This window comes from Gymnodraco acuticeps, unplaced genomic scaffold (assembly GCF_902827175.1).
Source record: "Gymnodraco acuticeps unplaced genomic scaffold, fGymAcu1.1, whole genome shotgun sequence".
Lineage (NCBI taxonomy): Eukaryota > Metazoa > Chordata > Actinopteri > Perciformes > Bathydraconidae > Gymnodraco > Gymnodraco acuticeps.
In genome coordinates this window covers 255,597-270,696 of record NW_022990558.1, presented here as the reverse complement: position 1 = coordinate 270,696, position 15,100 = coordinate 255,597, and the positions used below count along the sequence as shown (strand labels likewise).

The following is a 15,100-nucleotide window of genomic DNA, read 5'->3' as shown; positions in this document are numbered from 1 at the left end:
GACTACTGAAAATGGCCAAAATGGCAGCTGCCTGACGGAATGTACAGGTTTTGATAAAAAAGAGCTATAAAATCATTATTTACCGGGGAATATCGCTGATTTCTTCAGGGTATGGTTTAAACATAATGTTTCACTAAATACTGAAGTTTTGATTAACTATCTAATGACTGGAGCCTTCCTTTAAGGTCTTAAATGACATCCATTTGAACACAGACTGTGGCAGAATATCAGTGTTAGTATTATTAGATCTCAGCGCTGCCTTTGATGCTGTTGATCACAACATATTGTTAGACCGTCTTGAAAACTGGGTGGGAGTTTCAGCAACATCTCTAAACTGGTTTAGCTCCTACTTGAAGGACAGAACAAACTTTGTCTCAATAGGCAATTACAAATCAACCCTGATAAATATGTCATGCGGGGTTCCTCAAGGCTCCATCTTAGGACCTTTGCTTTTTAATATTTGTATGCTACCTCTGGCTGAAATTATTAAAAAGAGCGATCTAAGCTATCACATCTATGCAGACGGCACCCAGATTTATTTTTAAATTACACCGGGAGACTATTCTCCGATTAGAACACTGAGCAAGTGCATTGAGCACATCACTGACTGGATGACTCAGAACTTTCTCCAATTAAACAAACAAAAAACTGAGATCATTGTTTTTGGAGCAAAGAAGGACCGATTAAAAGTAATCACAGAGCTTCAGTCGGCAGACTACAAAGTAACTCACAAAGCAAGACATCTGCGTGTAGTGATGGACTCAGACCTGAATTTTAACAGTCACATTACAACAGTTATTAGGACTGCATACTACCACCTGAAGAATATATCAAGGATTAGAAACTAATGTCGCAACAGGATTTAGAAAAACTTGTCCATGCTTTTATTTTCAGTAGACTCGACTACTGCAATAGTGTATTCACAGGTCTCACTAAAAAATCTATCAGAAAGCTGCAGCTGATTCAGAACGCTGCTGCTCGAGTCCTCACTGACACTAGAAAAGTGGATCACATCACTCCGGTTCTGAGATCATTACACTGGCTTCCAGTCTGCCAATGAATTTATTTTTAAATACTACTGCTAGTTTTTAAATCACTAAATGGCTTAGGACCGAGGAATATAGACGACCTACTCCATCACTATGAAGCATCCAGGAGTCTCAGGTCTTCTGGGTCGGGTCTGCTCTCTGTTCCGAGAATAACCACTAAACATGGAAAAGCAGCTTTTAGTTTTTATGCCCCAACAATTTGGAACAAACTGCCTAAATCGTGCACGTCCGCCGAAACACTTCCTATTTTTAAATCCCGACTAAAAACGCACCTATTTGCCGCTGCTTTTAATTGAGCTGCCCATACTCACACTACAGTATAGGCTATGCCTTTTCAGTCATGTATTCTGTACCTGCTGTGTTTATTTATTTAATTTATTTCATTACCTTTGCTTATTATGCCTGTTTTTAAATGCCTTTTTAATAATGTATTTGTGCTGTATTTGTTCTTAAATGTTGTTTGCTTTTAATCTGTTAAGCACTTTGAATCGCCACATGCTGAAAAGTGCTATATAAATAAAATTGCCTTGCCTTGCCTTGCGAGTTTAAAGAGTTTTTAGGGGCCATGGAGTTAGAGCAAGAGTTACCATCAGAGGACATAGCAGACACATGAATTTCACAAGAAGCACTCTTGCATGTCCATTTGCATTTCAACCTATCGCAGCCAATCCCCTGAGCATGTTCGGCATATGATTATTATTACGGCCCTCTAGAGAGAGAGAATATATTAAGAGTTTGGGGTAGGGGATGTGGGTCTTTGTGGGCAGTATCCAACTTATAGTGGGATAGGTAGGTAGTATAAGCAATACTTTCCACGTGAAGGTCGACCCAGGTTAGCTGGCCGCCTGCTGCATACTTTTCTCTGCCCTACATGAGAAAACACTGCTAAGAGTTTGGCTTTTGTTTTCACTGTCCTTTCATCCCCCACTCCCCTCCTCTCCTCTCTGGCTCCTCTCTTATCTTTCTTTTTTGGTTCTCTCGGGGCTATGCAAAAAGAAGCCGGATAATCTTGGTGCATGCAGCCCGCGAGAGTCTTCTGCAGAGAGAGTGAGTAGCTGGCTCACTTACACAGCGACAACCCCAAAACATTTGCTGCTGCATGATGTGAGCGGAAAAGGAACGAAGAAGCGTACCTGGCTCGTGGTCCTGTGCAGGTTGGTGTCCCCCCTCTTGGCCCGAGACTCTACATGGCACTGGTGTGTTTGTGTCTGCACATGTGTGTGTGCGTGTGTGGAGGAGAGAGAGAGCAGCTGTTGAGAGTGCAGGGTAGAAGATGGGTACTCAGTGTGTGCTAAGACAGAGCTGTGCATCTCCCTCCCTCTCTTCTCTTCTCTCTCTCTCACTCTCTCTCTCTGCGAGTATAATCCTTTCCACAGTCTAAGGGGACGAGCTGCAAATGAACCAGCTCTATCTCTCCCTCCACTTCCCTCTCACTCTGTATCTCGGCTTTGCACATGAGCCTCGAGCAGAATTACCCTCCCCATGCTTCCACCTTGCCGTAGATAAGGCAGAATTGCAGAGAGCAGTCTTGCTGTTAATGACTGCAACAACTCTATAAAGTCCTCTTTTTTTCTCACTCGGGTCCTGAAAACAGCGCCAGAGTTTGTTTGTGTCGCAGTGACTCCTCGCTGCGATAACACCGTCTCTCCAGCTGTGCCATTTAGACGTGCAACTTTATTGTTTATAAAAGCACTAAGGGCGCGATAATACCTAAGTGTCATTTGCTTGCTTAGAGTCGGGCTTGTTTGTGCCGAGGCTTTCAGATGCATTTGAGGTTTCGTGTTCTCGTTTCTGGCAACACTTTAAGATGCACTATGCAAATGCTGTTAGTGACTCAGACTATCCTTATTCCATCTGGGAATGTCTGGCAAATACACACAGAATGAATGTTTGTGGAGATTTTCTCTTTCTATACTTGTAATTAGAGCTTCCATGCTTATAGCCTTATAATGTATTCAAACTGCTGTTCTACAATCCTCTCATAAAGATAGAGTTAGTTCAGGCAAATAACAAATATATTGGTTTTTGCAGTGTAACCGCTTGTCTACATATTTTTGATGCCATCTCGGTACGGGGTTGCTTTTGAAAGAAAAAATATGTTGTGCTGCTGGAGCTGCAACGAGTCAGTTAAACAAGTATTGAATCTACAGGAAATGTCTCCAATTATTTCTAATTAAATTACAGTTTCAAGCAAAAACGAATGCGTTCTGCACGTTCTTTTGTTTCGTTTCCTAATAGAGTACAAATATTGGGCTTTTGGCGAGCTCCAATAAGAACTATTTCTCTCATTTTATTAAGATAGTACTCGGCACAGGGCCCTGATCTCAATCATTGGCATCAAAATTGGCCAAAAAGAACGTCTGTGTTTTTTTGGAAGGAATATTCATATCTCAATTTTTAGCAGGTCCCAGAAAGTCCAACACAATTTGACGCATGTGAAACAGTGGCAAAAATCTAAATTGGATGCATTGTGTTCTATTTGTCTCTATGTCCTAATTGGCACAGTGTGACACTATTTTCCTCAGGCATCCCGTTTCTATTTGTGCCCATTGCTCACAGTGCTGCATTGGATGAGAAATAGATATTTTGAGAAGTTGAAATGAGGCATTTCAGACAGTTTGAAACGCGAGGGCCGTGGCCGGCACGGGGTCTGCCCTCGCTCAAAGGAAAACCTCCAGTGTGACTTGAGACCGCCCCCGTGATAAATAAATGTAATTATAATGAAGCCAGCTGCAATGGATCATTGATCCACCAGGGGGTGCAGTATGGAGTGCAGTATGGAGCTCATGTGAAATAAACTCTGATACAGTACGGTAGATTTATGTCTGGTTCTACTGTATAGCGGATCTTTGTTAAGTTCCATATGTCACGGATAGGATCATACTCTGTGCTAAATAAGAGACATTTAATCATTTACAAAACATCACCATGTTTTTATTTAACAAAATAATGTTGGTTAGTCCACAACTACTGTACAAAAAACATCAGGAAGCCCGCCGGCTCCAAAAACGAACGGGAGGAAATGCTCTCGATTTTTTATTCTAATTTAATCATCATCTTCACCACGATCCTTTGTGTTTATGTTCCCCGAATTTACATGAAAGCACTGACAAATATGAATATACTGTAGTCCACTTCATTAAAACGTTATTAACGTGCCTAAACTCAGTAATTCACTAACAATATTTAGATTTTGCACATCATCCCGCTTATTACATGGCCACATTCTCAACAAAGTAACGACATGACTCCTAATATTAATTGAAATGCTTTTATGGATTTAGAAAATGTTTTTATTGATTTAAAAAATAGTTGTATTTATTGATTTAAATTGACATGCATCCACTAAGAAAAATAGTCCGTTGTTACCGTTTTTTAAACAGTCAGAATGAAACGGCAGCTCTCAGCTGTGTGTTTATACACCTAATGGCCCAGCAGACTGAAAGTCTGAGAGGGTGAGGAAGATTGTTCACAGAAAACAGAACAAGAATGGACAACTCCACCCTCTGCTCACTCCTTTCCTGTACAATACAGGTCCAGCCAGGCAAAACAGGGCACTTCTCTTTCCCGCACTACTGTGACAGACCATGGGGCTGGGTCAGCCACTAACATATTCATATTTCTCTTCTCAAAAAGAGAAATATGAACGTTAGTTTTTAACTGAAATGATCAAATAAAGTCAACATTTCACAGTGTTTACAAACATTGACCATACCGTTCACCAGCCCCACCCCCCTGCCTATGTATGTTGCGAACTCTTTGTTTAAAACTAATTGGCCATCGGAATGTGTGTGTCCCAACCCCCCCCCCCTGTGATCTCTCTTCTCCAGCAGTCTGGTTTGTGTTCGCATACAGTAGTTATGCTGTCGCAGTTCCTGTTGTTTCTATCACGCATTGCCGGTATGAAAGGGTCTGTGCCGGAAATATCAAACATTTAATAAAAGTGAAAAACAATGAACAAGACTTAACGTATTAATAATAATTAATTATATTTATTCCGTTTGGATGTACGATTTTTGACTTTGTTTAGAGCAGTGATCTTCTCTTCCTCTCTGCAGCAGAGAGCTAAGCGCTGTCAGACCGGACCTAACCCTGAAAAGTATTATCATCTGAAAGTAAAATTAATCATTATGTTATTAGTATTAAATACATATAAGTATTTTTACAACTTGTATTTAGAAATACTCCATTGTAATTATTGATGCATAAATATGTTCATCCATTCAATGTGGCATCTGCTATAATGGGGTTAATGTATGATATTACTTAATAATCCAATATACATTATAATATATTATATGCAGGGTTGGGAGGGTTACTTTGTAAATGTAATCAGTTACTGATTACATTTACAAAGTAACCTGAAAGTAATCCGAATACAGTTACGTGTCTTAAAAAAGTAACGTAATCAGATTACTTTTAGATTACTTTTGGATTACTTTCTTTTTCCATCACAGATATGTTTTGGTGAACAGGAGACACAAAAAGCAAAAGGAAACTGAATGTGTTTTTACTGTTTTAATGGCTTATCAAGAGCACAACTGAAACACAACATCTGAAACGATGTAACAACATAATACTCTTTTTGGGGATGCAGCTTGGGATGTGAGGAGTGAGTGACACGGCTTAGAACGGGCGTGTCGCCTTCTGTCCTGCCAGTGTTGGCAGGACATGAATTAAAATGTCAAACTCGGACTTCATTTTAAGGACATTACGGCCAGGGGTGTGGAGCTATATTTGTTTAAGCACCGGATTGGCAAAACAGGAGAGTGTGTGCACCAGTCTGCCTTGATCTATGAATTCATGTCCGTGACTCTCACAGTATCTGCTGCCCGCAGCTGTTTTATAGAAGGAACACCTCCTTCACTTCATGACATCTCTGCAGCGCCAGGAGGCAGCGGGAGGGTTAACTCAGCCTCTGAGAAGACGAGCACGCAGTGCCTTTCACGCACCGCCTTCACCGTGTTTACCTTCAGAAATAATCATTAGTAAGGCTAAAGAAAGAGCGACCGCAGGCTGATGTGTTTTAACCACTCACACGCGATTTAAACGCAGACTTGTGTTCCTCCATGTTTCGCTGTTATTGTTTCACTGAGCGGACCCGCGATTTTTTTTCAAACGCTTTTTTGGTCCATCTGCGGCGGTAATAGGTTTTGTGGGCTGTGATGATTCGGCTGTATACCTTTAGTAATGAATATTAAATGTTGTGAGGAAAGCTTTCCACCAATAATTCCAATAAGTAATCCAAAATGTATTCACTTCAGGTTTACGAAAGTAACTGTAATCAGATTACTCGTTTTTCAAATGTAACGCGAGCTGAATACAGTTACTTGATTTGTGTATTCTGATTACGTAACGCCGTTACATGTATTCCGTTACAACCCAACCCTGATTATATGATAATTACATTTTAATTTGATTCATTTCTTATTTCATGGAAACTTATCAAACATGTAATTAAAGAATGGTGATATACATAGTGATAGATGTTAAGGACTAACGTTTAAAATAAATAGCCTAGTATTTATCCATATTCATAATAATATTTATATATTCAACAACAATTTTTAATGTAAAAGGTTGATCAAATAAAAACACAACACTGTCATTGCAAGTCACACTCAGTTGACTGTTATGCTCAACTGCTAAATTCGTTACTGATAAAAAAGGGCTTCTACCTAATTACCTTAAATAAACTCACTAATCACGTAAAATGATAAAATACGGCGAAGATATTAAAATACATGTGCTTCCATTTTTCATACTTTTGAAATATATTTGTATTAACTTTATATCATCGTATCTCCGTGTTTACTGGGTCTTTCTGCATGAAACAAAGACTGGCATATAGTTTCAAGCCAGTACTTGTCCGGACTGTTGTTTTTATGCGGCACCGGCTTGAACAGGTCATGTGATCTGATCACGCCGACATTATTCTTATTCTTATTACATTACATTACATGTCACTTGTTAGACGCTTTTATCCAAAGCGACTTACATACTCAATACTGAGGGCAATCCCCACAGGAGCAATTTGGGGTGAAGTGTTGCCCAGGGACATCTTATCATTCTTTATGAGCGCAGTAATGGCAAGGTGGCCTATCTAATTACTTATGTATAAAGTGGAGACAAGGCAGAAATCCTACAATGAAGCGAGACAGTGTTCTCCGTGAGATCCAAAAACTAAAACTAAGTTCTATTCAAATTCCAATTCTTGACGGGAAGAGCGGTGTAAATGGGTGGCATATATGCATTTGAAAAGAAATAGTAATCACAGTTATCATACAATAGGCTTAAACAAATATAGCTCTACACCCCTGGCCGAAATGTCCTTAAAATTAAGTCCGAGTTCGACATTTTAATTCATGTAGAAGGCGACACGCCCGTTCTAAGCCGTGTCTCTCACTCCTCACATCCCAAGCTGCATCCCCAAAAAGAGTATTATGTTGTTACATCGTTTCAGATGTTATGTTTCAGTTGTGCTCTTGATAAGCCATTCAAACAGTAAAAACACGTTCAGTTTCCTATTGCTTTTTTTGTCTCCAGTAACCCTCCCAACCCTACACATTTTTCCCCTAATATATTTGTAGAAAGGCAGGAATATGAATTAAATTGGAAAAAATTTTAATTGTGTTTCGTGTCACCTAATGATAAATGCGCCACACCTAATCGCCGGCCATTCAGCCACAGCTCCCTCTATGCAAATCAAACTGTAGACGGTGTGAAAGCGCCTATTGTTTTAAATAATGGTCGGAATGTGACCAGAGAACTCTAAACAAAAATGTTCAATCAATAAAGTAACATCTTATCTTAATAATATCTTCATATCAATAATAATAATAAATCATACAGTATGTGTCCGAAAGGGAGCAGGAGGAAGCAAACACCAAACAAAATATTACAAAAAATATACTGCATATTAAAGCAAACTATTTATTGTAAAGGTAAAAGTATGAGCATAACAAATAAAGAAGTGTAAACATTTACATTATTATTATGATTGTTTAATATATAAAGACTATATATTATTGAATTACAAGATTAAATATACTTTATTTGATCTAAAATATTGGTGTTTTTTCGTTATACTGTAGTAGCCTGTGAAAACCATAACAAATATGTGTTCAAATCCTCTTCAAAACACAACTGAAGTACTGAAAGTCCATGAAACTTGTCTTTCTGTATTTGTGAATGAAGCGCCATCTAATGGTTAAATCCTGAAATTGAAAATCTGGCAACGCCCTCTTGGAAAATAGTGGGAGGGCTTAACATTCCCAGCCGCTGGGATCCGTTGGGTCTTTGGCAGGAAGCTGTTGGCTGGAGTCTGTTCTAGAGTGCTACTGCACATCTGGATACAATACCTCTTCAACAATCCAAGGCTCTTTTGGCTATGTTGTGCATGTGTTACCTCCACCACACAATGTAGGTGAATATAATCAAATGGTCCTTGCTTATAGAATCAAGTAATGATACATTCAAAAAAATCAACAGCAACATTAATTTCCTAAGAAGTTTACACACTTGTTTTTACAGAGTTGTAAATCTGTCCACAGTGAAGGTTATTCAGAGTTACCAGGACATTATTTATTGAACGAGACATTTATTTTACCAGGTTATTTTGAATGTACATGATTTCATTTTTCATGCCAGGTTTTGACTTTTGTTATCGTCAGTAACGATAGTCAGATTAGGCGATTATATTTCATTATAGTCGTAAAAACCTTTGTGTGCCTTGCCCAGAGACATGAGAGACTCTATGACCAATCAAAGCTTGCAGTCTTCATCGACATCATCTTGAAGGGGCGCTCAGGATCGTCTCCTGGGAAATATGACTGACCTTTACTCCGATTGTACTTTGGCCTTTAAACGGCTGTAGAAAATACTTAATCGCATAAAACCCAGCAAACGCTCACATTTGAGAAGCTGGAACCAGTGGGAAAATGAGAAATAACTTATAATACATCAAAATTGTTGGCAATTATTCAATCCTTCCACTGGCAGAATATTAAGAACATTTGTGTTTTGTGGCCACCTCACAATTCCATTTGCCTCCGTTGCACTGGGGAAACAGACCCTTTACAGCCTGGGATGCTCTTATAAATATACCAGGATGCTATTTGTTCCTGGTGCCAAATAAGGATGTCATACCAGGTGGAATTAGTCTAAGACATCAGTACTTGTGCTCCGGATGTACAGTATGCCTCCTATTCATGTCATTCACTTTCACTGCGACTGACTTCTGCAAGAGCAATCAGCAGCAAACAGAACAAATTGGTCGTGATGTTAGGATGCGTTCAAGTTTGGCTTACACATCCACATTGTGACAGATAGATCCATCTGTACGCGCATGTTTCTATCATGTGCGCCTTTGCATGTTTAGACCAATTTCCTCTTCCTCCATGCCCCCTCAAAAGCTCCCGGTTCCTTATTTAGACCGAGTGTTTCTCTCCACCCACGCACTCGGCCTATACTGTGTGTATCCTGTGCTCCAACGCGTCAAACCTCTCGCCTCCGCCGCCACGGCTGCAGGTTGTAAAAACCGACGCGAGCTCAGCGGATTATGAGCATGTCAAATTGGCAGAATGTATTAGCGTCACACCGATCACGGTCACATTTACCCCGACAAGTCAATTATCAAGATAGATAGCTCGCACAGATAATAGCCTTCAACTGCAACTGGACCCATTTTCTGCTTAGTGGACGGAGAGGAATGAAAGGGATTGAGAGGGGAAGGAAAGTAAGCATTAGCGATGTTGTGATGTTGGGAGAAAATGCTACTTTCAGCACAGCTAAATCAGATTTGGTAGACGGAGATAAAATAGCAGGAAAAAAATTGAAAAGAAAACAGCCTATATTCTTGCAGACGGCCTTTGGATCCAGGCTAGGAGCCCAGGTGGCAGAAATATGGAGGGATAGGCACACTTATCATCCCAATGAAATCATTCTCCAGGGCTGCTGAGGAAAGCTGCTCAGAGATGAGATTCTACAGCCTGTGAATGTGTGTGTGTAAGACATAAAGCAAGACAAGTGGAAGAGACAGAAAACTATGACCAAAAACTGTTTGCTGATCATATCGTGCTTGCTTATTATAGCTATCTTTCCTTTCTTGCACTCAGAGTCTGCAGATTTGTCTCGCTCTTAAATCTGCTTCCTGCGTCTCTCAACACCACAAACAACATGACATGATTTGTGTCGGCATGTCGGTATTCACTTCAGTGATCCATAAAGCAACATGGCATTACACTGAAATCTGTTTTAGCAGTAGCAAATCATTTGTTATAATAGTAATTGTTTTTAGGGTTCACGAATCAATAAAGTGGCCTCTAAAATTACTGCAAATGATTGTAAGTAGTAGCCTCTGAGCTGATATGATTAGACAATTAATCAATTAGTTGATTACAAAATGTGGGGCAACTTCTTTGATCAGTAACAGTTATTTCGCTGGGCTCGGCTTTTCTTTCACTTATGTGACCAAATGTTTTAATTTGACACTTGGAGACCTAAAGGGGCCCGATTATCCTTTTTGGAGTTTTCCCTTTGCTGTAGTTTGTACAAAGGCTAACATCCCAAAGTTCTCTCCCGCACACATTTTTATAGATCATAAGTTCATTAAATAATAGTGTATCATTCATTTTAGCCCTAGTGTTCTGTTAACAATCGTTCCATTTAGGGGTGGGGGGGGTTGGTCTCGCTTCTGCTGCAGAAACTCAGCAGTGGTTTGTCACAAGTGAATAGATGGTCCACCTTCAAAGTCAGCCCACCTAAAGTATGAGTCGTTGGTTTCGTTGCTAGCTTCGGGGCTAACCAGAGCCCCTTCACTTGGTCTTGCCAAACACCGGAAAAAAGCTTGCACTTAGTCACATAAAGAGCTCTTAACAACATGCCTGTGATTTGTACTCCTACTTACAGTCCACCAGGCCAACAACAATGTGAACCAGCGCAAACCTGGCTTGTTCCTACCCGAAGCATCAAATAAAGCAGGGGAGAGTGTAGGAGTGAAATCCATCTACCGGAACAAACAGCAGTAAACTGAGGTTTTACTATGTGCTTCTTACAAAGTTACAGCCTCACACTCTTGGATATCACACCAACACACACTGGAAGAATTGTGGGAGGATAGTAGTTATTTAATTGGATTGTGGTTAATTTGTGGGTTTTAAATTAATTATATTTATTATCAGTTTATTGATTTATTGAAAATGAATTTCCTCTCTAAATAAAAAAGTTGACATGTCATTTGACATATGAACATAAATATTCAATTGATTTGATTACCTAATATAAATCTGTATCAACACATTTGTTTTCGATATTTCCAAGCCTTGAAGAATTCCATTAACTTTCTAATCATCACTCTCCCCCTCCCTCTTTCACCCCCCTCTCTCCTCATTTCAGAGACCCTATTATTCCACTAGACAGATGCTTTTTATTTGAGAATCTAATCGTGGTTTCAGAAGGACCCTTCTATATAATCAGCAAATGAGTAGCTTGTTAAATGTTGTTCACTGTAATTTAGACGTCAGCGCTGCCTGGCTGCATAAGTTATGTGTGCTTTCAGGGAGACACGTGTCAGAGCTGTCACGCCGGCTCATGAGAAAACAAAGAGCTGTCACATAGCACATGTAGAAGTATAAGCAGCTCACACACATGATGCCAACAAACACACAGAATGAGTGTGTGTGTGTGTGTGTGTGTGTGTGTGTGTGTGTGTGTGTGTGTGTGTGTGTGTGTGTGTGTGTGTGTGTGTGTGTGTGTGTGTACCGAAGTGTACCGAACGAATATAACGTTAAACGTAAAAAATTGAGAACGTGAACAACTTTTTGGAAGTAATCTCAGGTGCAGCGTCGCAGCATTCAGAGTAATTTGCTCACATTGGGTTCAACGCGTCATAGAGCGACCAAGTCATTTAATTGGACGAGAGGCATACTATGAGAGCTGGTCAGAGGGATGCGTTCAAATGTAGTCAGTAATTTGAGGAACTGTGAACGCAGATAAAGTTGAGCTAGAAAATCCTCCAGCATCATTGAAGTCTCCGGTTTGGGAACATTTTGGTTTCGCAGTTACGAACAAGGATGACGGACAAAGACAGGTGGACCGAACCAAAGCTGTTTGTCGGCATTGTTCAACTAACATTGGTTACGCGGCTGGCAATACATCACACTCATTTGAAAAGGCATCACCCGAACGTGAATATCACCGGTACCAAAAGAAAAAAGACTGATGTGCAAACACAACTCCCGCTAGCATGTGAGCCTCCACCACTCGCAGAAAGATCAGACCGAGCCAAAGCTATTACAAACGCCAAATATCCTTATGTTGCCATGTTAGCAAAGCGCTACCTGGCTGTATCTGCTGCCTCTGTCCCTAGCGAGAGGGTGCTCTCCACAGCAGGAGACATTGTTAGTGCCAGCAGATCTGCCCTTTCAGCAGCAATGTGGACAAGTTCATCTTTCTTTAAAAAAACATGAAAATACAATGACAAGCAAGTCCTAATGTCAAGCTGGCTGCTTAGGTGCCAGTACAGTACAGTTCAAATACAGATTATTTCAGTTCATCGAAATGCTGCACCTTAATGTTCATTTTATTATATTTTGTATTTATTTGAGTGAATACATTATTCACAGTTTAATAATAAATGTTGAATGTTCAATAAAAAAGTTCTGTTTGAAAGGATGTACTTGAATTATTATTATTATTATATATTATCATTATGTCAGTGGTCTAAAATGGTCTTACAACGGTGCCGACAATATTATCGTTTATCGCAATGATTTCCGGGAAAACATATCTTCCAACAAAATTAATTATCGTGACAGTCCTGTGTGTGTGTGTATGTGTGTATGTGTATGTGTATGTGTATGTGTGTGTGTGTGTGTGTGTGTGTGTTACACATTTTGTTTGGTGTAGGTGTTGTATTTTTAAATGTACGTTAATCGCTTCTCTTGCACTATTGGTTAGATGCTAACTGCATTTAGTTTTAACACTTTGGTTTAATACAGAGACACAGGAAGACACATCAGATGTTGAATGTTTAATCTAACCCAAGGCGTTTTTCAATTCCAAATTATAAAGGCCAAGTCTCTCTTTATAGATTTCAAAGTGAACCTGGAGATTTGTTTTTCGCCACCTGCGTTCAGCTTTTCGACACTGTCTTTTTTCTGCTCTCACGGTCATGGCCTTTCTCCATGGAGATATTTTCTTCCCAGACACTTCCTTTAACCTAGTTGGAGCAATGGCATCTATAACATTTTGAATTTTTGAATTAAAATGATCTACTAGCTCATTTACTGAGATGTTAGCAGGGGCAAGTGTGGAAGAGAAATTCTGAGTAAACATTTCCCTAATATTTTCAGTTAAATATCGCTTTGTGGTTACCTCTTTTTGAACATTTTTGTGAACAGAAATAGAGCTCTCAAAGAAAACACAGGAATGGTCAGAGAGTGCAACATCAGTCACCACAACCTTAGAGATATTCACACCCTTTGAGATAATTAAGTCCAGAGTGTGCCCCTTATTGTGCGTGGGCTCTGTCACATGCTGAGTCAGTCCATAGCTATCAAGAACACAAAACAGTTCTTTAGCCCCTCTGTCCTGGGGGTTGTCAACATGGATGTTAAAATCACCAACAATGACTAGACGGTCAAAGTCAATACACACTATAGACAGCAGTTCAGTAAAGTCATCAAAAAAGCTTGCACAGTATTTGGGTGGTCTATAGATATTTAGGAACAGAGCTCGAGAGGAGCATTTCAGCCGAAGGGCCACATATTCAAAAGAATCAAAGTTTCCATACGCTGTCTTCCTGCATTGAAGGGAATCATTGAACAGAATAGCAACTCCACCCCCTTTCTTATGCATTCTTTCCTGACTCATAAAACTAAAGTTGGGAGGGGTTGATTCGATAAGAACAGCTGCACTGTTATTTTGTTCAATCCAAGTTTCTGTTAAAAACATAAAATCGAGATTGTGCTCAGTGATAAAATCATTGATTAAAAATGTTTTTCCTGGCAAAGATCTGACATTTAATAAAGCCAGTTTAAGTTTGTTAAACACACTATCAGTCATCTTCTGTATACGTTTGTGGAAGTCATCTGTAGAGAACGGAGGCATTTGGCTGCTAATTAGCTTAAGCTAAATAGCATGTAGTACAGGCTTTAGCTGTTGCTAGGCCACGCTACTGTAAGACTGAGGTCGTCGTAAAAATGTTGAAATATGGCTGAAACCCTCCGTCTATTTACGAAGATGAACTGTCCCAGTGATAAGTTAATGTCCGGCTCGAAGTTTTCAGAAAATAAGAATAGGAAAATCAGCATAAAAAGTAAGCAGAGGCAAGAGCAAGCAGAAAAGCGTCTGCACTGTAAGAAAGATAAGCAAGCCGGCCAACTGAGGTCCCCACAGACCCCAGAGGTATACTCTCAAATGTATCATTACAATATGTTATGACTTTGTCAATCAATTTGTTTCCAATGACTTTATATTGAAGGTGACCGACATAGATTGAGCAGATGCAGATATCTTCATGCATTCTGTCTATTTTCGATTAAACACAATATGCAAATGAACAGTTATTCCCTTAAATAAAAATATGTTGTTATTTTGATGACAGTGACAAAACTAATTAAGATTCCATAAGGAATAAGTGAAAATTATGTTGTTAGGACGAGGGTCTAACCACATTGGTTTATCCATGTTAAAATGTCAAACAAGACACCCCTGTTTCTTAGTAAAGCATTCAGAGCCAACATCAAAATGCTCAAATATTTAGCAAGTCAAATGTTTACCCTGTGCCATTATTTTAGTTACATGTGTAAGCATGAGCAAGATTTGCACTAGGAAAAAGTCAAACGGATGCTGATTAGTATCGCAGGTATTAGAAAAAAAAAGTCTTTAACATTCATCCTAATAGCTCTCACTGTGCAGTGATGGAGCGACTGAAAGAGCAACACTGCCATCTTAAGAGCCAGTCGCTAACATGGATAAAGCAGCTCAGCAGCAGGTGAACAGGTTGTTCTCCCTTCCCTTTGGTGGGAAACCTCTCTGCTTGCTGCAGT

General features: G+C 39.7%; 1 pseudogene; it reads right to left on the bottom strand.

Moving 5' to 3' along the window:
- LOC117553508 overlaps positions 1-2,308 on the bottom strand; it is a 159,070-nt pseudogene extending 156,762 nt beyond the window's left edge.
- Positions 2,309-15,100: the final 12,792 nt, after the last annotated feature.